This window comes from Acomys minous (genome assembly GCF_964271855.1).
Source record: "Acomys minous genome assembly, chromosome: 14".
Classification (NCBI taxonomy): domain Eukaryota; kingdom Metazoa; phylum Chordata; class Mammalia; order Rodentia; family Muridae; genus Acomys; species Acomys minous.
This window is the reverse complement of record NC_140496.1, coordinates 98760104-98783561: the sequence shown is the minus strand read 5'-3', so window position 1 is coordinate 98783561 and position 23458 is coordinate 98760104. Positions and strand designations below refer to the sequence as shown.

Below are 23458 nucleotides of genomic sequence, written 5' to 3'. Positions count from 1 at the left end.
CAAAATCTGTTTTACTGTTAAAGTTTCATTTAGCTAAATCTATCACGTTTCCTAGAACGCTAACTGCCATTGAGAACCATGATGCTATATAATGACAGAGAACCAGAGATGCTTATTTCCCTACTGTGCCGTAACCAGCTGTGCCATACTGAATAAAGTCCTAAACATTTCCATGGTGCACTTCCTCATCGATGAAGTAACGGTGAAAATTATGCCCACCTTTTAAGGATGTAAGGTTTGGTTTTTGTTTTGGTTTGTTTTTGCTTTTTCGAGACAGGGTTTCTTAGGGTAGCCATGGCTGTTCTGGAACTCACTCTGTGGACCAGGCTGGCCTTGAACTCCAAGATCCGCCTGCCTCTGCCTCTGCCTCCCGAGTGCTGGGACTATAGGTGTGCGCCACTACAGCCAGCTGGGATGTCAGGTTTTTGAGAAAAAGTTTAGCATAGTCTTAGTGGTAGCCAAGTGAAATTAAAAAATTAGTTACTGTGTGCAAAGCCGTGTTTAGGATGCAGAAATGGCGGCATTTCCTCTGTTAGTCACTTCTCTGCTGCTATAATACAGTACCATAACCAAAAGCCTCTTAAGGAAGAAAGGGTTAATTTTAGTTTATGATTCCTGAGGAAGATTCAGTTGTAGTGGGGAAGGCATGGTGAGACAGGACTTGGTGGCAGGAAGCTAGCTAATTACATTTCATCCACAGACAGGAAGCAAGTCAGGCCAGGCTGTGAGCCTCAAGCCCGTCAGTGACAAACTTCCTCCAGCAAAGCTGGAGCAAGATTCAGATTCACACTTTCCTTAAAGCCCTATAACCTCCCAGGCAGCACCACCCATGGGGACCAGGTGTTGAAATGCACGAGCCCTTGAGGGACGTTCTCATTCACACTTCATGCTTTCAAAAACTTGTTTAGGTTTCCTCAGATTTATGGCAAAAAATATTCCTATTAATAAACACAAAATCTTCTGAACACACAATAGACCCTGAGTCTTCTTCATATGAAATCAGCTTTCATTATCCTTTTGTTCAGTCTTCAATCACATTTTGTCAAAAAATTGGCCCTCTATTCTTAATACTCCTTGAAAGGCTTGATTGTATAGACATATTACCTCTCCTTTTCATTCTTCAATTTGCTCATCAATAACAGAATTAAGGCATTGCATATTGCTCCTTCGTAAGGCAGCCATCTGTCTTACGTAACTGGATCAGCATAGTTTAAATCTTAATAGCATCCCAAGCACCCTCTCCAAGTGAGAAGACAAGAATTCTCTTTGTCTAGTAGGACTGCTGTACAAAACCAGAGGTAGTTTGTCAAAATGACAGATTTAGGTCTAAGATATGTGCCTTGAGAAATTGATGCTCTAAGTCTCTTCTTTATGTGTGATTTTGGAGAGGAAAGCATACCTAGAAGGGAATTTGTCTTAGTGGCTGAGGAGGGTTAACCTGAAGTCTGACTCAGTCATTTAAATCGCATAGTAACATAATTACCAGGGTGTTCCCTCGGTTGTGCAGTCGTTCAGTCACAACTGATTGCTTCCTCCCACCACAACATTATCTCTAAGTTTAGAAGCTGCCAACAGTGCTTCTCAGTTACACATTTTCCCCTTAATTTTAGGGATATTTCCCCATTAGTTTTTCACCTTTTAGTTTTCCCTGGAATCTAAGTGCAGACTTTCTGTCACTGTCAGTGTTCATTCTGTGAAATGACTGTTCAGAACATCTATCTATATAATATGCCTTTATCAACAGTGCGTGTCTTTGCTATGTTTTTCATGGGATTTTTTAGAAGGACATTTGAAGGAAATGAACAGTGCATCTTAGTGGTACAGTCATTGGAAGCACTATATTTACTGTAAACCTGTTGAAGACATTGTTCATTTTTATATATAATTGCACATATGAAAAAATTCTGAGCATTCTTTGGGGAAATCCTTACATTAAAGGTGTTGTATTTTCTCTATTTTCGTTACAAAGATAGATACCTGGATGTCTGTGAAAATTGATTTTTTTTTTTCTTCTGGCGTGGGCTCTTGCAAGCTTCACACTTAATAGCAAATATATGGACTGTAAAGATAGATAGTTACTTTCTTTTTCCCAGTTCACTTTTCTTTCTTTTTATTACTCTCATTGCAAATATGTTTTAGAAATAAGCTCTTTGGGAAGAGAGGGCATGTGGAAAAGCCTTGAGTATCTGCAAGTAGAGGAGGCAAAGAGACTTCTAGTGAATTCTAGCACTATAGGCATGGAGTAAAGACAAGGACATGTGTGGTAGTCAGGACTTCATCTCTGGGGACAAAAGCATCCTGGCGCTGTGATCAAGAGCATATGAGAATAAGTTACGTTTCTATGTCTGATTCTCTCAAACCCGGATGAGGGTTTGCAAGTGAAGTTACTACATTTGGTTTCATACAGACTAAAATTTGATATGCATTTGGGGTTCTGTTTTCTCTTACCTGTTAGTGTAGTAAATTATGCTAGAGGATTTCCAATGAGTAAATCATCCCTAGGGTAAACTTTTTTTATTTTTGCTTATTATTAACATTGAATTTAATTTGGTAATATTTTAGTAAGTATTTGTCCCCCTGTATTCATTGAGATATATCTGCATTTGTGAGTCTTTTCTTGTACTATATGAGTCTAGTTACTGATGTTGGAATATGATATTATTCCTCATAAAACACCCCCCCCCCCAATATCATTTGTTTCTTTCAAAGCTAGATGTGGTGAAATCCATGTGTTAAACTGTCTGGACCACCCATTTGGAGAAGAATTGGTTGCTATGGCTGGTAGATTTTGAACATCTGATTAATTTCTCAATTGGTTATTGTTTTTTCACAGCTTTGTCTTTCTTTGAGGGGAATCAACATATAGAACATTTTCCTAGGAATTTGGTCATTTTGTATAATTTGTTATATTTAATATGTTTTAAGAGTCTGGAATTTAAGAGACATTAACCTGGAGATGAAAAATTTGTCAACAGCGTGGGAGGAAGTTTAATCTCTAGGCCAAAGCTATCAAATTAAGAGCACAAGGCACCAAGAGCAGCATTTGCAGGAAGTGCAGAAGCGCCCTCCCTCTGCTTACATTATGGTGGTGTAGGTTTTCTATTATACTTATGAAAGATCTGCTGTGGCTATTGCCTCAGCATGCTGGGCAGGCGTGGGAGCAGCAAGGGGTTGCTCAGTAGCTCTCATGATTCAGAAGAGCAACGAGTTAAAGGTGTTGATGGTGAATCTATGCAGTAACTGGATGTAGGAAGTGTACTGACACTTGTCTTAGTGTTGTGAAAAAATCCCTGACAGGAGCATCTTAGAAACATTTTGGCTCCCGGTTATGTCTGAGGTGTCATGGCAGGGACAGCGAGGTGGTAGGACTGTCCTGCTCAAAGTGAGTGGGTCAGGAAGCCAAAGGGGAGTGCTGAGCTGCCCTAGCTCAGTGGATAGCTCTGCTTGCCTGCAGAACAAGTCTTAGCCATGCTGTCCTCTCTGGCATAGCCTGCACATGTCCAAAGATGTGTCACAACCGGCAAACTACCATAACACGAGCTTCTTGCTTTTGTAACGACTGTGTTCTTTCCCTTGGCTTAAAATAAGTTTCAGAGGGAAAAAACAGATTGCAGGCAGAATCTTTAACTTTCGGAATATTTATGATCAACAAAGGTATCTTAAATATGATTTCCTTCAGGCCGGGCGTGGTGGCGCACGCCTTTAATCCCAGCACTCGGGAGGCAGAGGCAGGCGGATTGCTGTGAGTTCGAGGCCAACCTGGTCTACAAAGTGAGTCCAGGACAGTCAAGGCTACACAGAGAAACCCTGTCTTGAAAAACCAAAAAAAAAAAAAAAAAAAAAAAAGATTTCCTTCATTATAAAGCTAGGAAAACAAAGGCCCAAGAAATAATTTTAGCTAAGTTTTCCCATACTTGAAAAATTTTTTTCAAGGTGAAGTGGTTAGTGTTTAATAATTGCGGCTTAATCTGCCACTCATCAGTTCATTATCTGTCACCTTCTTACTAATCTTTCATTGTCGGCTTTAGGAGAATAGAAATTGACCCTTTAAGTATTGTCTCTTACAATCAGGTAAAGTGTTTTTTGTTTTGTTTTGTTTTTTTAAATCAACTGAGGATGCTAGAATATTGTCACTGAGGAAGGAAGAGCCTTCCTTCCTGATTAGAGGGTGCTTCTGCCTGTCCTGGCTCTGTGTGGTGCCCAGCAGTCACCAGCACTCACCATTCTACGTCAGCTTCTGTGCACCCAGAGTTCTACAGCGGGCTGGCTCCTACAGTGCATCCCAGCCAGCAGGAGCAGCTGCTTCTGGATGGTTTTAACGAGGTGGTATGGTTGCTTGAACAGCTACCATAGAGAACAGATTCCTAGGAAATTACACTAACATGGGGCCACTGCAACTCTGGTATCATCCAGAATGTCGAATGTTACACATTCAAACCCAGGGAGGTGTGAATGCAGATTTGCTGATCATAGACAGGGGACCAGTGACAAACTAAAGGATCCCACAAAAGTGCAGCTTGATGAGTTTTATTGATGTTATGTAGAAGAATGTGATAAGGGGTTGTTTTCAGGAGCATAAATTACTCAAAGATGGTTTAGGTCATCAAAGCCCACCCCAGCATGAGTGACGACAGTTCATGAAATCTAGAAACCTAGAGCATGCTATCCAGTTTGCAGGCTGCTGAACAGGAAGTGAGTGTCTCTTATGGGCAGCTGAGATAGTCTGAGCCTCTTCCAAATACATCCTGTAGACAGCTTGCTGGTCCAAGCAACTCCTGAGCTGCTCAGCTTGTTTGAAACTTTTCTAGGCAGCATAACTTGTCTAAGGAGAACTTAACCTCAGCACTCCTTACTGCCTTTGTATGCTTGGGGAGGGACTGGCCTAGTGAATTGGTCAGTTTCAGAGACTGCCTGACACCTTTTGAGTTTATTTCTGGAGCTTAAAGAGTATCTGTGCAGGGTGGGATTGAAACATCCTTCCTTCCTATATCTGGATCTTAGTGAAGGACCCTGGAGAAAACTGCTGCACAGCAATGTGACCTTTCCAACAGAGTCTGGGCCTCAGCCTAGTGGGAGCTCCTTCTTTCTGGCTCTTTTAGTCCTAGTGGGTGCGGCTGCTCATTCCCACTGTTGTTTTGTTGTTTGTCAGAGTTCTCCTTTCCAGCTAGTCTCTAATGATCTGTTCATTTTATAGTTGTGGAGGTTGGTCTGGCGCTGTGTCTTTTGATGCTAATTACTGGCTCCCATGATCTAGTTGCTGTTTTGATGAACACAGTCTCACTTACTGAAGTACTGCTGTATAACCTTGCCCGACTGGCTGAATTTTTAAAAGGCCTACACCAGGGCAAGGAAAAGGAAGGGTGGAGTGAAGGGTTGGAGGGTGGGTTTTAAGGAGAGAAGGCTCTTGGGAAAGAGAAGCTGATGGTACTGGAGAAGGGGAAGGGAGAGGAAAGGAGTCCTGTAGCCAAGAGGAGGAACTCAAAAGTCCCACGTGGCCGGTTGGTGGTGGTGCACACCATTAATCCCAGCACTCGGGAGGCAGAGGCAGGGGAATCTTTGTGAGTTCAAGGCCAGCCTGGTCTACACAGAGAAACCCTGTCCTGTCTTGAAAAAAAAAAAAAGTCCCACATGAAAGAAACGGCCCAGATGAACAACCTTAGCAATTAGCAAGTATTTTGGGATTATGGATGGGAGGTAGCCCATATAGAAATTATTAGAAGCAGGTGACATGGGGTGGAGGCTGGGATGTAAATGAAGATATCTGCCTTGCACCAGGTGAGAATAGGCTATTATAAAATACATCAGGTGTCTGTGTCTTTATTGATTGTAAAAGCAGGTTAGATAATACCACTGTAATAATGATAAGCCTAATAATAAACATTTAGGCCATACCATTAAACTCACAACAACATATAATTCTGTATCTTTACCCATTTAAAACGAGGTATTGTGGGTTCACAAAATATGTGGAGTTAAGCATATAAATTACCAATTGGGTTTTCCTCTTAACAGGTAGGAGGTGGAAGAATGTGTGCTTAGCATGTGTGAGGCCCTGGACTCTGGTTCCGGAACCCAAACTACAGATGCTTGGCACTTGTCAGAGTGTGTCACAGAATAGTGTTAGTTAGATGAGTTTATATGTGTGCATGAAGAATGTAATCTTGAGTCGTTAAAAAGGTCTCTGCTGGTATTGTATGGAACATATCACAAATGTCCCTCTGTTATCCAGAGTGTGTGACATGCGTGAGGCCCTGGCTTCAGCCTGTGCAGTGCCTGCTGAAGATGCCTTGCACATCGCCTGCTCTCTCGGCCCTGCTTCATCACATCATGGCTAACTTTGTGAAGTTCCATTTTAATAGTCTCTTTTCCTGCTGAAAACTGCAATGCATTAAAATGAAGACATTTATATTCTGCGTCACATTACCAACACTTTAGCTTACTAGATAGTATTGTGTTTCTAGTTGGTTGCAAATGTTGATTTTTTTTTCCTTTTTCAGTTTGCAAAACTGTGTGACAGGAAATCTGTAGCTAAATATCACTTTATGATTTCCATCTGTTTGAGTACAATGGTGTTTATGGCATAGTCCAGATTGCTATGTCATAGAAATACCCTATTATAGCAAATAGAATTTAAAATGATCATTGTATGTTCTAATGAGAAAACATTTTTAAAGAAGTGCTTCACTTAATTCAAAGTAGAATAACTGAACTCTCAACTTGCTGACAGCATCTGTTCTTCAGAGTGTTTGTGCTGTCACCAGTGAGAACTTTCCTGACTAATAGAGACACATCAGTTTGCTGCTCATGTGGGAACCATGATGGGATGCAGTAGGCAGGGACCATATTGTTAAGGTCAGTGGGAATAATCTTAAATTTTATTAGCATATTCATTACCTTCCATTCTTTCTGATTGGAGATGTTATTTTGGCCTATGACAGGGTAATTTTGACAAATTTCCTTGTGAAATAAGAGTCACGTGTATCAAACAAAAGACTTTCTCATTATCACAAAGAACCCTGGCCATGTCTAATCTCATTGGCTCAAAACTGAAGGAACAGTGGGGGAGGGGGCGAAACAGGACAAAAACCATGCTCCATGGAGTGTCATGTTGGGAGACTGGGGTGTGCTTTCTTCTGTGACCAACACAAAGCATCTCACTCTTGTGTCTGCATAGATGCTGTTATCTTTGTGGGGAGGGCGGAGAGGGTGGGGAGGCCGGAGAGGGTGGGGAGGCATCTGCCACTAACACCAAGCCTGATAGCTCAGGTCCTCCTGAAAGCGTTCCTGTAAGTTGTCCTTGACCTCTATGTATGTGGGTGCATGCAAAATAAATATGTAAGGTTTAACAAAGTGATGTCGTACTTATTATAGGGTGTCTAAGGTCACACAGTGATTAGAAGGTAGACTGGCATGCTGTGGATGGTGGGATGAGCTAGTGGACACTGTACTATTCCTATGAGGTATTGGAACAGCGAAAAGTAGATTGTTGCTGAGCATCTTTTGTGCTGGGGATTGAATTCAGGGTCTTTGGCGTAGTCGCTGAGTCTTCCACTCCTGAGCTGTAACCTCAAAGCCCAATAGACTGTCTTAGTTTGAAAAAAACAATTGCCTAATCAGAATAAGTGGGGATATCTGTACTTGTATATTTAGTTTTTCTTTAGATTTATTTCTGTGTATGAGTGTTTTGTCTGCTCATGTCTGTGCACTACATGGCTGTCACATATCTGTGGCAGTTAGAAGAGAGTGCCCAGCCTCTGAAACTGGAGTAGCAGATGGCTGTGAGCTTCAGTGTTGGGACTGGGACTCAAACTCAGGTCCTCGGCAAGAACAGATGCTTTTAACCACTGAGCCATGTCTCTAGACAGGTATTCTTTTTTTTTTTTTTTTTTTTTTTTGCTTTTTCAAAACAGGGTTTTTCTATGTAGCCTTGGCTGTCCTGGAACTCGCTCTGTAGTGCAGGCTGGCCTTGAACTCATGGACATCTGCCTGCCTCTGCCTCCCAAGTGCTGGGATTAAAGGTGTGCGCCACCACACCTGGCTAGACATGTATTCTTAAAGATAATTTTTCCTTACATAAAAACTTAAAATGAAAATGTTGACCCTTTGTCTCTCATACTATGATTTTTAAAGTTATTAACACAGTTTCTATGGTGAGAAAAAAACAGATATTCTCATTGTTGAGAGAGTATAGTTTTCTGGAAATAAGACTTTAAAAATGTAGCCAATCAAACTTGAAGTATGACTTCACTTTTGCTGCCATAGTTTATCATTTGAGCAAAACTGTAAGCATGGGGTTTAGTCTGTTGAAATTAGAGCAGAGTGGACTTGCAGAGAGTGAGTTGCATCTGTGGTTTGGAAGGCACTGTCTTTAAAGAACAGAACAAAAGGAGGCTGTGATCTTGTGGGCCAGCAGATGACAGCTGCAGCCAAGAACAGCATGCAGCACTGTTTGAAAGTGCCTGTGAGGTTGCTCTTGGTTCTGTGACAGTGAGCATCTCCATGAGCTTAGTGCAATGCTTACTTGAAACTAGTCTAAAAGTTTACATTTACAATTTTTTTTGCAAGGAAATATTTAAATTGCATAGAAGTTCAAGGGGAAAAAAAGCATTGACCAGACAAATTAACATGACTTAGCACAGGGGCGAGGCTGCTCATTAGGCATGCAGACTTGGGTTACATTTTGAGCAGCACCCTTTTCCACTAAAGTAAAAAATAGAGTATTAGGTAAAATTTGCTTTTAGTTAGACTGACACTATGGATGGATCAGCAGTTACTCGCTTCTGTTTTAACCTTGTAATCTGATAGCGAGTCCTATGCCTAGCTGTTTCATTATGTCATCAGGAAACATGAAACAGTGAGAGTAAACAGTAGGACTTGTGGGTCTGTATTAGGTTATCATATATTACTTAAGTCAGAAGTCGTGATGACTTATCGAAGTCAGCATCATCTTACTGAGGACCAGAGTGCACTCCTCACTGGTTTTCTCTTTCATTTTTCCTACCATCATTTGCCACACACTAGCCACGCGTTCCTGTGAATCATTACATGATGCTTCCCACTGTTCCGCTTTAAAATACTGCCTCCAGTTTGCTCATTTAAAGTCTTGCCTTATAGAACTCCTGCGACTTCAGAAGTCCTTTGCGAAGTACATATTCAAATTATCTGAAATATTACCCTATCAAGTCTACCAGTATTTTCCTAATAATTTAAAAGCAAATGATATGCCTGGAGTGCTGGGATACTTTAACCGTAAGTATTCTGCTTAACATATTCACTATATTAGAAAATTAAAGAAAACATAATCATATGAATCATGAGAATTTTTCTGGGATCATTTGCCACACAAATTTTAACAGTAAATGAAAATAATCAGTGTCATGTCTGTTGCTTACCATTAACACCAACCCCAGTCTCTGGGTTAGAATTTCTGCAAGTGAGCTCAGTATTATTTTACAATTATGTTTAAATTTTGTTTTTATTTTAAATGTGCTTATACTTTTTATTAAGGTCATCTAGTGCTGTAAGTAGTACTGAAAGCCCATCCATAGAAGTTGATAACTTGAGGAAAGTTATGTAAATTTCACAGGGGAAAAAACTTTTAAAACTTTTATTTAAAGAGGTGTGTGTGTATGTGTGTTAGATCCCCTGAAACTGGAGTTAACATGTGGTTTTGAGCTGCCAAACCAGTGTCCTCAAGAGCAGTAAGTAACTAATGAGCCATCTCTCCAGTCCTCAGAAGGGGGTAGTGATCAAGGCAACATTCTAACATGTAGTGGCTTCAACTTCATTTGCTCTCTATTTACCTATACTTTATTCTCTTTTTCCTGTGGAAAAATTAATGTTCTACACTGGTTGATTATCTAAGTATCGAGAAACTTTTTTTTTTTCCAGACAGGGTTTCTCAGTGTAACCTTGGCTGTCCTGTACTCACTATGTAGACCAGGCTGGCCTCGAACTCACCGCGATCCGCCTGTCTCTGCCTCCGGAGTGCTGGAATTAAACGCGTGTGCCACCATACCCGGTGAGAAACAGATTCTTAATAAAGTGGAATACTGAGCATAAGGAAATGCCAGTTTGGGAGGGGCCAGGTTGATACTAGAAACAGTGAGTAGAGATTTATACAGATGAAGAAGCTGGAGCTCCAGGCAGTGAAGAAAGAGTCGCAGACGCGTGCAGATGGGTAAAGGCAAGCGTGGTGGTTTCGATGAGGATGGCCCCACAGGGTCATATATTTGAATGCTTGGTTTCCAGTTGGTACAACTGTTTAGGAGGAACTAGGAGGTGTGGCTTTGGTGGATGCGGTCTGGCACTGAGCTTCGAGGTTTCAAAAGCCTACACCCTTCTCAGGTAGATCTTTGCTTGGGGCTTGTGTGTTAGATGTAGGTCCTCAGCTACTGCCTCAGCCACCTGCTTCCCTCCATGATGATAATAGACTCACCTGAAACTCTAAGCAAGCCCAACTGAGTGCTTTCTTTTTATATGTTTCCTTGGTTTTGATGTTTCTTCCCAGCAACAGAAAAGTGATTAAGACAACCAGATTTAATGGTTGTGGTTATTTTACCAGTATGGCCTATAGTTATTATTACAGTGGTATTTTCTAACCCGCTAGCAATCAATCAAGACACAGACACCTGTGATATTTTAAATAGCCTTAGTTAATCTGGGACAGGGCAGGTATGGGGTACCTGCCCCACTCCCATGCCATCTGCTTCTAATAATTTCTATCAAGACCATAATCCCAAATACTTGCTAATTATCATTATCTGAGCCAAATCTCCATCCATGCCAGCCATGTGATTGTCCTCCATCGAACCCATGACACAGTCTTCTTATTCCTCTCCTCTCTCTCTTCCTCCCAAGATTCTCTCTGTCTCCTCAAGACCTGGAACCTTAGCCACACCTATCCCATTTGCCCTGCCCAGGTGTGATGGCCTTTTATTGGTCAAGCCAGCTAGGCTTTTAGGCAAGGTACAAGGGGAGCAGAGATAGCAATTAGTAATTAGCATCAGAATACACCAGACCAACCAACAATGATCTTTTCTTTTTTTTTTTTAATGTTTTAAAACTTACCATTTTGGTTTTTTCTTTTTTTATTATTTTAATTTTATTAATTTATTCAGATTACAACTCAGTTGTTATCCCATTACTTGTATCCTCGCATTCCGCTCTCCCTCTTTCCTAATTTCATCCTGTTCCCCTCCCCTAAGTCTAAGACCGAGGGGGACCTCCTCCCCCACTATATGGTCATAGGCTATCCACTACTTTTTGGTTTTTGTTTTTTCCAAAAGAAAACTATTTCAGTAAAAAACGAAAGCAGATTAGTACAATTTTCCTTGCCGGGACATAAGAAGCAGAGTAATCCAGCAGTTGTAAGTACTGGTGTCAGCCAGGCATGGTGGTGCACGCCTGCGATCCCAGCACTCCGAGGCAGAGGCAGGCAGATCTCTTGAGGGCAGCCTAAAAAACAGAAAAAAACAAACAAAAAAAACAAGTAATGTTGTCAGGTTTTTTTTCTAGCTGTTTTCTGGAGAATGTTTAGGGTTTGCAGAAAAAATAAATCAAAACCCAAAAACTACAGGGTCCTTTTTGTGATCAGGATGTGCTGGCTAGCTGATAATGACCATTGAGTCAAGTGAGAAAAACATAAAACTTGTTTGGTCTTAGGTTTTTAGAATCTTTTCAGATTGGAAAAAGCAGTGTCTTTTCTTTTGATGTTAATTTGTTTATAAAATAATTTCCCTTAGTCGAGGTTTTGCTTTCTTAGCCTTCCTTCAGTTACTTATAGTTAGCTTGTCCCATAATATTAAAAGGAAGTCTCATGGACAAATAATTCTTTCCTTTCCTTTCCTTTTTTTTGGGAGGGCGGGGGTGTGATTTTTCAAGACAGGGTTTCTCTGTGTAACAGAGTCCTGGCTGTCCAGACTGGCTTTGAACTAACAGAGATCTCCCTGCCTCTGCCTCCTGAGTGCTGGGATTAAAGGTGTGTACCACCACTGCCCAGTGGAACAATTAATTATTTTTTATTATTAATTTGTTAATGTATTCACTTTACATCCTGGTAATAGCCCCCTCGCCCCTCTCCTCCCAGCCCCACCCTCCCTTTCCCATTTCTCTTCCCCTATTCCTTAGAAAAGGGGAGTCACCCCTCCCCTCAGCCCCCCAGCTCATCAAGTCACATCAGGACCGAGTTCATCCTCTTCCCCTGTGGCCTGGCAAGGCAGTTTTGAACAAAGAATCCTTAAGCTTTGATGATTGGCTTCTGTTGAGTAGCAGCACGGCAGTTTCACACATCCCACCCCTTCACACTCAGATGTGACTCATGGGCGTTACTCGCCCTCATCTCCTTATCATAGCAGCTGCCTGGTATTGACGTGCTTGTGTTCAGGGAACCTTGCTTTACCTAACATCTTTCAAAGGCACAAAAGAATTGATTCGGGAAGCTGTTCTAATTGCATTAGCCAATAAATATTATCCTACAAATGATTGAGAATACCAGGCTCATAAGAATGTGTCCACCCTCATAGGGTAACATTTAAAACCATAGTGTGTTATAAGCCCTTTGTATTTGACGATAACAGTATGTCTCAGGATTGTGTGATGCCAAATCTCTTCATTACGTGTATGTGCTTTTATTTGTTCCAGGTGAAATTAGGCCTAAATGTTAAAATGGGGGATTTCTGTTCTTATAGAGGACAGTTTCTTCTTTAATCTGACCTGTTCTGTTTGTTACAACCCCATGTCATTGCTTAAATGTTCTAATAAATACTAGGAATTGGGTTTATTAAGAATCATTACAGATATGTTCAGGATATAAATAGAATTATAAACGGATCCCTGTATATTTCTCACAAGCTGTGGCAATCATCAACTCATGTTTGGTCATATTTCACCTGTGTCTTTACTTGTGGCATATCTCAGGCTTCATACCATTTTTTTTGTAACTGTTTCCCAGGGGAGGAAAAACAACAAATTAGTCCAAAAATCCTCTTGAGTGTTTATAAGCACAAAGTAATGGGAGTCTTTGTAGGCAGGGAGCTTTCTTCTGGAGTGCAAAGACTCTCACATAGTAACTGTTTTACTAAGATTCTGTGTAGAGTCTTCCCTGGTGGCACCAGAAAAATGCCATGCAGGCTTCCAAGGGAGGGAAGCAACCTATCTATAGTCTACCCAACTATGATGCCTGTTGCCTTAGAGTTCTCTTGCTGTGAAGAGACACACGACCAAGGCAGCTCTTACAAAAAGAAGCATAGTTGAGGACCTTGCTTATAGTTTTGAGGGTTGGTTTGTTATGGCGTGGGGATCATGGCAGCTAACCTGCAGGTCTGGCACTAGAGAAAAGTAGCCGAGAGCTCCTGGACCTCGCATGGGTAGTGAAACCTGAAAGTCTACCCTCAATAACACATTTCCTCCAGCAAGGCCACCGTTCCCAGTCCTCCTAATCCCTCTCACTTTACCAACTAGTGAGTGAGCGTGCAACTGTCTGAGCCTGATGTGAGTGAGATGGGGCCATTGCCGCTCAAACCATTACATCTTTATGAACTCTAACAATGACAAGCGCGACACAGTATCCTAAGGGAACAACAGTGGCGCACACACCTTGGCAGTAACCAACAGGTACCTAGTTGGACTTGAGGGCCACTCAACAACCAACAGGCAAATCATGCCCACAGAAAATTATAGCTCTCACTCCTCATCAAAGGAACTCTTCTTGCAACAGATAGAAACTATTTCTGAAAACCACAGCTGATCAAAATGTAAAGAACAAGTAAAGCAGCACATTCGCAACAAAGCTCCCAAACCAAAGGCTTAGGGAAGGGCGTGGGCAAGGAGGGGCACAAAGATTTCAGGAGTCATAGGAACGGAAGCTTGCTGTGAGACTACATACAGAAATATCACAGAAGCTACATGCCTAAGTCTCACCAACATGGCTGCTAAACATGACTTGAACAAGGGTGACACCAACAGACATGCGATCATGGAAGGGGAAAGTCTCATGAGGCCTCAGGCCTAGACAGAGTGCTGTAGGCAACGATGGAATGCTGCGAGCCTGAGAAATAGTCTTCCTCAGGGACGAGCCCCCACCCCTGCACCCCTCTATTGGCTGGTTAATACCAAATGGCCAGCCCTGAAAACGGATATATAATAGTATACATACTGAGCAGGTTATATTATATTTAAGAGTATGTATGTATGTAGCAGTAATTAAAGAAAGGGAGATCATGAGTTTGAGAGATAGTAAGGAAGGGTACATGTGAAGAGTTGGAGGGAGAAGAGGGAAAACGATGTAATTAAATTTTACTTGGAAAAAAAAATAAAGTTTCTGTGTGGTATGAGTGAAATCTCACAAGCTTCTGGGATTCATCTTTCTCTGAATTTTCTATGTGTTATTTATTGATTTATTTTGATTTTTTCAGACATGGTCTCACAGCTTTGGCCGGCCTGGAACTTGTGGTCATCTTCCTGCCTCTGACTCTGGAGGGTGGGGATACAAATACATGTTACCACTTCTTGCTACAAATTTTCATTTAAGATGGTTGATTTGTTAGCTTACATAAAGCTTTCAGTTTTGTGAGGTGAATTTGCAGTTCCTTGTACTGATAGAAAATTACTCTCACAGAGAGTGCTTTGAGCTTAATAAGGAAAGACAAGAATGAGAGAAATTAGTTTTACTGGCTTGCTACTTGAGATGGTATTTCAAGTTCTTTTTTCCTTCCTTCCTTTCTTCCTTCCTTCCTTTTTCTTTCTTTTTTGTTTTTCGAGACAAGGTTTCTCTTCTGTAGCCTTGGCTGTCCTGGACTCACTTTGTAGAGCAGACTGGATTTGAACTCACAGAAATCTATCTGCCTCTGCCTCCCTGAGGGCTGGGAATCACAGGTGTGTGCTGCGCCCAGCTGAGGTAATAGTTCTTAATCACATGTAGATCTAGAAACCTAGTAGACTACCTACCCCTTCCCTGTTTGAGAACACTAAAACAAGAGTGGGGTTTGCGTTGGGAATGGCTGATTACCCGTGAGGAAGCAAAAAGTAAAATACTGCACAAAGTCAGCGTGTCGGCTTCTGCATCACAGATACTAACACCCAGCGTGTGCATGGAGACCTGGCTTTCTAGAGCATTGGAGCCTTTGCCTTTTCTGTCTGTGGTCTGGGGTCACCAAGATGATCGTTATAAATGGGTCCCTTGGATTCTGTGGTGAAAAAATAAATTAACAGTAGATCGATAACCTTCTTGTACAAGCTCTATGGTGCTTGTTGGAGAGGTGCCACAGGGTTAGGAGTACTTGTTGTCCCTGCGTAGCACCCAGGGTTGGTTCCCATCCCCCACGGCGTGCCTCACAACATCCATATGCGTACATGTGGCACACGTACATACACTCAGGCAAAGCATTTGTGTATTTAAAGGAAATATAGCTAAAACAAAAATTTTAGATGTAGACATTTCAATATGACTACAATTCCTGAGTTATAAATATGTTAAACTGTGTGATTGTTCAAGGAACTGTAATTTCAAAACTATTGTTGTAGTGTGTCAGCCTGGCACAGCGAGTCTTAGAAATCAGAATCATATTGAAATAATATCAGGGTTTAAATTTTTCATCTCAATCTTTTGAGAAGCTGATATATTAGTGTGTGTGTTAAGCTTTTCCCTTTAGTATACTTACTATAGGATCAAAGAGTAAAAGGACCAGAAGCTTTGTCCAGGAGCTAAATACGTCCTTGTGAGCTGACTTGTGTGTTCTCTTAACATTTATGTTAAAAAAGAGCTACGTAATTATTTCCCTTGCTTACATATGCATGAAATGATCTCTGAACAGACAAGTAATGGTGGTGGGTGTCTGTTGTAGAGGATGAGAGCAGGTCAGATGGGGCCTGACCGGGGAGAAACGTCATTGTGTACACATGTAAAAATACTTCAGAATCTAAGCACTATGGAAGCTGGGGCCTATCTGAGCTGTAGAGGAAACCACTGTTTCAAAAAATATACATACTGAAGAAATGATTGTGAATACTTGTAGACTGCCTTTCCATGAACTTAAATAATTTGTTTCTTTCACTTAAAATAATTTTCTTAAAGCATTATATAAACGAATCCCTTATTGTCATATCTTGCAGTCTCTTCATTAACATGTATGGATCTTTTACTCAAAAATGTATGTGTGAGTGCACATAATGTAGAGGTCAGAGGACAGCTTGTAGAACTTGGTTCTGGTTCTCTCGGCTTTCCCCTCTACATGGGCTCCAGGGGTCAGGCCATCAGGCTGAAGTGGTGAGCACCTACCGAGTGAGTCCTCTCCAGCCTGCACCTTTTAGTGCTAATGTATAAATATCAACTTAGCAATTACCAATGAGATTTAAAAGTTGAGTAATTTTCATCAAATTTTCTCTCTAAAATTTAATGTTCATTAAGATTACTTTGTTACACTTAGATTTATTTCTAAGTTATCTTAGACTACCCACCCAAAATTAAGAAATTGGTGTACATTAAAAATAAAGTGGGGGACTGGAGAGACAGCGCAGTAGTTAAGAGCATCTACCGTTCATTCAGAGAACCAGGGTTCAGCCCCAAGTACCCCCATCAGACAGCCCGCACACATCTGTAACCCCAGTTCTAGATCTGATGACCTCTGTCCTCTGCAGGCACCTGCATGCACATGCACGTAAACTTATGCAGGCACATTCTCATAAACATAAAATGCACAGAAATAAAAATAAAGTAGCTTCTAAAAGTGGAGCTTTGTATTAAAAGGCAGTCAGTGCTATGACTACCTTGTTTTTAGATTCATCTTAAATGGACAAAACTTAGCATAGATTATCAGCTAATGGGAATACCGCCTAGTCACAGGAAAAGAGAAGATGAGAGTGCAGTATTAGGTAGCCTGCCACTGACAAATACTCACTAGAAACGTTGATTCTTTGTATTCTTAGACCATCGTAGTGTCATCTCCTGGGGTTGACAGGCCCTTTCTAATATATCAGCTTCTCAAAAGATTGAGATGAAAAATTTAAACCCTGATATTATTTCAATATGATTCTGATTTCTAAGTGAGTAAGCAGTGAAGGTGGAAGGCAGGAGTCTGCCACAGCCACTTCAGATGACCCTGATGGCGGCTCATATGGAGAATCTCGGCTCTGGAGTGGGTACGTTTCAAACTCTAGTGAAATATCGAGCTTTCAACATGCTAACTAATTTCGAAACAGCTGCGGCATTAAGTTTTAGATAATGAGCCGAAACCCAGCTGGAATTGAGTCCTAGTTACTCCTCATTCCTGTTATTTATTGTAGTGAATGGAAAAGCAGGTGCAGCTGCTGCACTGTGAAAATAATTCAACTTTGTAGACAGTCCTGGCATTTCTTTCTTGATTTTTAAAAAGGCTTTAATCTTCCCGTGGTATTTATCTCAACAATCAAAGCACATATACTTAATGACAATTTGTACTTACACTAAAAATGAACAAAAATCTCTGAATCTTTTTGCCAATGTAATAAGAAAATTAATATTTTAACTGATTACAAAGCTTACATTTAATTGGATCCACCCCACTGTTGTGTCTTTGCACCAGTGTTTGCATTGTAACAACTTTTAAGTGTCTTCCCAGCGTGACTTATTTTGTGCCTCTCACATCCTTATTTTTACGTGCAAGTGGTGTGGTTCACAGTAGCTGTGTGTGGTCTGTAGCAGTGAGAGGTTCTGTGCCTTCAAAGACCATCCCGAAGCAGTACCCCCGAGACGCAGGGCACGCCTACATCCTGCACGGGGCTTCTCTGCCTCATACACTGACTGTGGGTATGTAATGTGGGCAGTAAGTAAACTTACAGTCTTCCTTGATAAGCACGTGCTGTCACTGTACACTTGTATCTTGTCGTATCCCAGATTTGGAACAGTAGTGGTGAGGGTGGTAGAGGTCTTTGGCCCCAAAGCTGTTGCTCCCAGAACCCTCTTTTGAAGCATTCTCTTTTGACCCCACCTTTGTGAACTCATTCAGTCCTTTGACATCAGCTGTGTTGTGACTTTCATCCGTCTGTCTTTAGGTCAGATGTACCCTGAGATGTATATCTTCAGAAACCCACATGTTACCACGCAGATATTCCACAGCTGTGTGAAAAAATCACTTTATCTAAAACCTTTAATCCAGCTACCCCCTGCCCCCCAGCCCCCCACCGCACCCCCACTCCCCCTCGAGCTCATCCTGAGAACATGTCTGCTCTGGTTGACATTAAGAAGCTCATTTTGTCTTGTCTTGAGCATAGATTTTTGCACAGGACCTTCTTCCCCATTGAAAGTGCCTTTCTAGTGGAATGTCTGCAAATGGTATGTCTCCTGTGTGCTTTCAATAACGAAAGAGCAGAATTCTCGTTGCTTCTGAGCATCTGCTTAGTCACCTGTTTGTCCACAAGCTTCCGGCTCTAATCAGGCATTACTGTCCCTGCCACTGCCCCGAGAGGAAAGGCTGTCTGCCACAGCTCTGGTTGCCAGCACTGGCACTGTGATTTCTGAAGGATGGTCCTGTTCCTGGACCCCTTCGGAAGCAGTGGCTATCGTTTGAACTTGCTGTGTGGCCTGTGAAGATTCTCTGACTATATACGAACTGCATTGCTCCTCATAATGTGTGCTATCAGGAGGGTTGTTTTTAATAGTGAATTCTAAGCCAGCCTAGGGTACAGGTGTGAGACCTTGTTTTTAAAAAAAATACATGAGAAACAAAACGTATTCCTGGCAGGGCATTTATGACATTGTTATGATGATAACAGCTGCCCAGAGGTTCATCTCATGCCCCAGTTGCTCTTGCCCCTCCCCCATGCCCAGGCTTTCTGAGAGCCACTTCCAGGGCTGTTCCCTGTGCCAGAGTGTTACGCCAAACCTGAATTTGCCCTCCTCAGAAAGGATTTTCTTTTCTCAGCCATCTCCTTGGAACCCTTCTGCAGCCTTCCTAGTTTTGCAGCTTCTGTCTGAGGCAGCATCTTGATGTGTTACCCAGGCTGACCTCGCACTCTCTGAGCTCACATGATGCTCTGGACTACAAATGCATACCATTGTTCTGGCTTGTTCTTGCTTTTATTGTAAACACTCCATCAGATTTCCCAAGGATAGCTTTGTCTCCAAAATCTGAAACAATACTTGAGCATTAACAATTAGTTAGTAAACCTGGTGCACAAATGGCGTGATTATAAGTGGCCACAACATCCTCCTTACCTAAGGCTGCCCAGAGTGTTGTGCCTTCTCAGGTCCTCGGATTCTTACAGTACTCATGAGGCTGATCGTCTTCAGCATACAGGTGTGTCTTATGAGGCAGATTTGGAGTTTAAGAGAAGGATTTAACGTAGATGTGAGCATGGGCATTGGGGGCAAAAGGGAGGGAGGACATGAAGTGTGGCTTCTCAAGCTACCTGGTTCCAAGAACAGCTTGCCTCCAAGTCACTGCATAAAATGTCTTTCTGTTCGTCATGCAGTGTCTGTATCTACAGGGACTAACAGCTTGACCCTGCCCTGCCCTGGAAAGCTGCCTTTATTAATTACCTAAAAGACTTCTCCTGAGCCAGTCTGCCCAGGGCACTACTACAGACATGGGCCTTCCTTTCCTTTCACAGGAGCTTCAGATAGCTCACTACATGCTCATCCTACCATACATTGTGTAAACCAGTCTCTCTGCAGCATGGTGCTCTAGTTCACTCACATTCTGTACCAGAGGCTTAGTGTGTGGCTGAAATGTCACATGTCCCTGTGCCATTGAATACAGATGTTCCTTCTTGTGATTTAAGAAAGTAACTACTACATTTTAATGGGAATGTAGGCTTCAGTGTCTGGTGAAGACCTGAATTCTGACAACTTTGGACTTATTCTTTTTGAATCCAGCGTTATACAATATTATAATGTGTAGAATTCTTTTACAAGTTAAAGGAATTTATGTTTGCTTAAACATGTGGGATTGTTCCTGGTCCATCGAAAGGCCACAGTATAAATGCGGTATTTTATTTCGGCTGCTTCCCCTGACTGTTGTTCTGTCATTCTGCAGTGATTATAATAACGTGTATTATTTATTAACAACCTCCCGTGCTGTGTGCCTTCCCCCATTTGTCATTGCCATGCTTCCATTCCCCTCAAGGCTCAATTTATGCAGTGTGTTTTCCCGAGCACCCTCCTCGTTCTTGGATTTGGAAGTATTTTGTTCTCATAGCATTTGTTACAGTGACATTCACTCAGTTCTGTACAAGATGGTAACTGAAATAGGAACACTTAAGATGTTCCTAAAATTCAAAAAATAATTTGAGATATGTTTGTTAAAGCTTATGAGAAAGAAACAGAGTAACTGGTTATACATCAAAGTATTCAAGTCATTGAAAAGAGGGAAAGAACAGTGATTGACGCCAACACTTGGTTTTTTACAGTATTTTACATTAAAAAATGTATGTGGCATAATTGCTGACTGGTAAGGAGGGGTCTGGAAGACTCTTTTTCCCACAAGCACCCACCTCCTTTACTGTCCCTGTAGTAATAATCACCACCCACAAGAGAAAACACTAACTGGTTTCCTAAATGCTCATGAGTGGTGCTTAGAATATTAGATACTAAGTGCACTATTAAAGTAGTAGGAATTTAAGAATTAGATTGCTTTGGCTTTTATTTTTTTAATATTAAAATTTTTGAAATAATGATACATTAAAAAGTTGCAAAGATAATGCAGCGTGTTTTGGTTTATAGTTCCTAGAAAACAGGCGAGTACTGTCCATCTGTTTCTCTGAAATAACCACAAAGAGCTTTGCAAATTCCAGAATAAAAAACTTTTCTCTAAGTATGGTAACTAGTTTTTAAAGAGTGTGCTTCTGTACTATGTCCCACAGCATTTGCCTGTAAAGTTGTGCCCTGTTTCCTCTAACTGCAGTGAGAAAAATAACTAAATTTCAGCCACTGTAATGTGGAGCACGAAGTCTGGGGTCAGACTGACCTGGGATTTTGTTCTAGCATCAGCAATCAGCCAGCGGCCACATCATTGGCATCAGTCTCCCCGGGACTCAGTGGAGATAAGAATGGGCTTCTTCTAGTTCTTTCAAGACTGACTCGTGAGGCAGGTACAGTATGGAGGCACACATAATGAGAAATAGGCAGATCACAAACTTAGGACAGACCTCAGCTCCTAAGGCAGCCCTCTCTCAAAAAAACAAGAATAAGCAGTTTGTACATTTTTGTTGTATTAGCAGTTTTGCTTTTTATATCATTAAAATGAGCTAATATTTTAAGATTCCTGTGTTTTGTACTTCTTTGTTTTTGATTATATTCTAAATGAAGTTCACATTATATTAGCCATTTTAGAGTGAGCAGTCCACTAGTGTCAGTGTTACGGGACTACCTTTGTTGACTTCCAGAATATTTTCATCCCTCTGAGGGAAGCGCTGTAACACACAAGCAAAGAAGTAGTGTTCCCCATTCCTCCCCGCCCTGCGGCAGCCACTAGTGTTCCCCATTCCTCCCCGCCCTGCGGCAGCCACTAGTGTTCCCCATTCCTCCCCGCCCTGCGGCAGCCACTAGTGTTCCCCATTCCTCCCCGCCCTGCGGCAGCCACTAGTGTTCCCCATTCCTCCCCGCCCTGCGGCAGCCACTAGTGTTCCCCATTCCTCCCCGCCCTGCGGCAGCCACTAGTGTTCCCCATTCCTCCCCGCCCTGCGGCAGCCACTAGTGTTCCCCATTCCTCCCCGCCCTGCGGCAGCCACTAGTGTTCCCCATTCCTCCCCGCCCTGCGGCAGCCACTAGTGTTCCCCATTCCTCCCCGCCCTGCGGCAGCCACTAGTGTTCCCCATTCCTCCCCGTCCTGCGGCAGCCACCTACCTGCCCTGAGTACTCCGTCGTGATCTTTACTTACTGTCTTGCCGTTTTTACTTATAGATACATGCTTTATTCTTTTTTAAGGAGGAATAGTATGCTGGTGTATATACATATTATTTATCCATTGATGGGTCTCTGGACCGTTTTCATCTTTCTACTGTAGAGAAAAGTGCGACTGTAGATAAGTATTTGCTTAAATACATGTCTTCAGTTCCTTGGAGCAGCCACCTGGGGATGGAATTGCTAAGTCATATTCTGTATTTAAAATTTTGAGAAATTTCAAAATGTTTTCCATTGTAAATGCACTTACAGTCTTATCAGCAGTGTTCTGAGGGTCCTGGTCCCTGTGCTTTCTGGTGAACACTTTAATAGTAGCTGTCCTAGCGATGCAAAGTGGCACTTTATTGTGTGTTCCATCTGTATTCCCCATAACTGTTTCAAGCCATTTCTTCATGTGTATCTCCATTTGTATATCATCTGTATTGCTTAAATGTTATTCTCATGTATGTATATTCTCCTTTACTCTTGCTCTACCTATATCTCAAATATCAATACTTTAAATGTATTTTTAAAAATTATTTTTGACATTTTGCTTTTTGTTCTGTGTTATTTTCTGGACTCTTGTACTTTTTTGTGTTTCTGTTTTCTGAATTCTTGTGTATTCTTTAAAACAATTTTTTCTGGGGCTGGAGAGATGGCTCAGAGGTTAAGACCACTGACTGCTCTTCCAGAGGTCCTGAGTTCAATTCCTAGTTACCACATGGTGGCTCACAGCCATCTATAATGTGATCTGGTGCCCTCTTCTGGCATGCAGGTGTACATGCAGACAGAGCACTGTGTACATAATAATAAATGAATAAATCAGAAGAAGGAGAAGAAGAGGAGGAGGAGGAGAAGAAGACGTCGACGACATGTTCTCTAGATGTGGGGCTTTTAGCTTCCGTTCTCATGCTGTGTGTTCCTGCCCTGTGGTCTGCAGTGGGAGTGTGTGGTTGATGGCTCCCACATGCTTTTGTAGGTACAGCTTCGTCTTCTCAAGTTGCTCTCACATTTTCTTGTTGTTGCTGATTCTGTTATGTCTTTGGGCTTCATCTTATTTGGGATTTCTTGGCTCTGTTTCTGTCTCCTGCCTCCTTTACCTCTTGACTGTTGCAGAGTGTTAGACTGCAGCCCAGGCTCCCACCGCCTCCCTGGTTCCTTCGGGGTCTCCTCCATCCTGCTGCTGAGCCCACTCACAAGGTTTTACTTCAGTTGCTATACTTTAGTTCTAAAATGTCCATTTTTTTTGTTTCAATGTTTATTGTTTATCTTACATGTATGTGTGTGCACCACATATATGCCTGGTGCCTGTGAAGGCCAGAAGAAAGCAGTAGAAAAGGTACTTTCTTTGTCCGTGGTAATTAGTTCTGAATCAAAATTAAAGGCATATGCCACCATGCCTGGCTGTTGGCAAACTTTAATAAACTAAGAAATAAATAAATCCTAAGTAGATTTCAAATAAGCCTCCATAAAATAATTTCTTTTCTAGATACATTTTATTTGTGAAATTTCTGCATTTTTAAAAATTCCCTGTTGCTGTGACCAAATATCCGACAAGAAGCAACTTAAGAAAGGGTTGGTTTTGACTGACTGTGTGAAGGAGAC

General features: G+C 41.7%; 1 protein-coding gene across 2 annotated transcripts in view; it reads left to right on the top strand.

Moving 5' to 3' along the window:
• Positions 1-23458, top strand: part of HS2ST1 (heparan sulfate 2-O-sulfotransferase 1) — a 135346-nt gene that overhangs the window by 82211 nt on the left and 29677 nt on the right. The window lies entirely within an intron of this gene.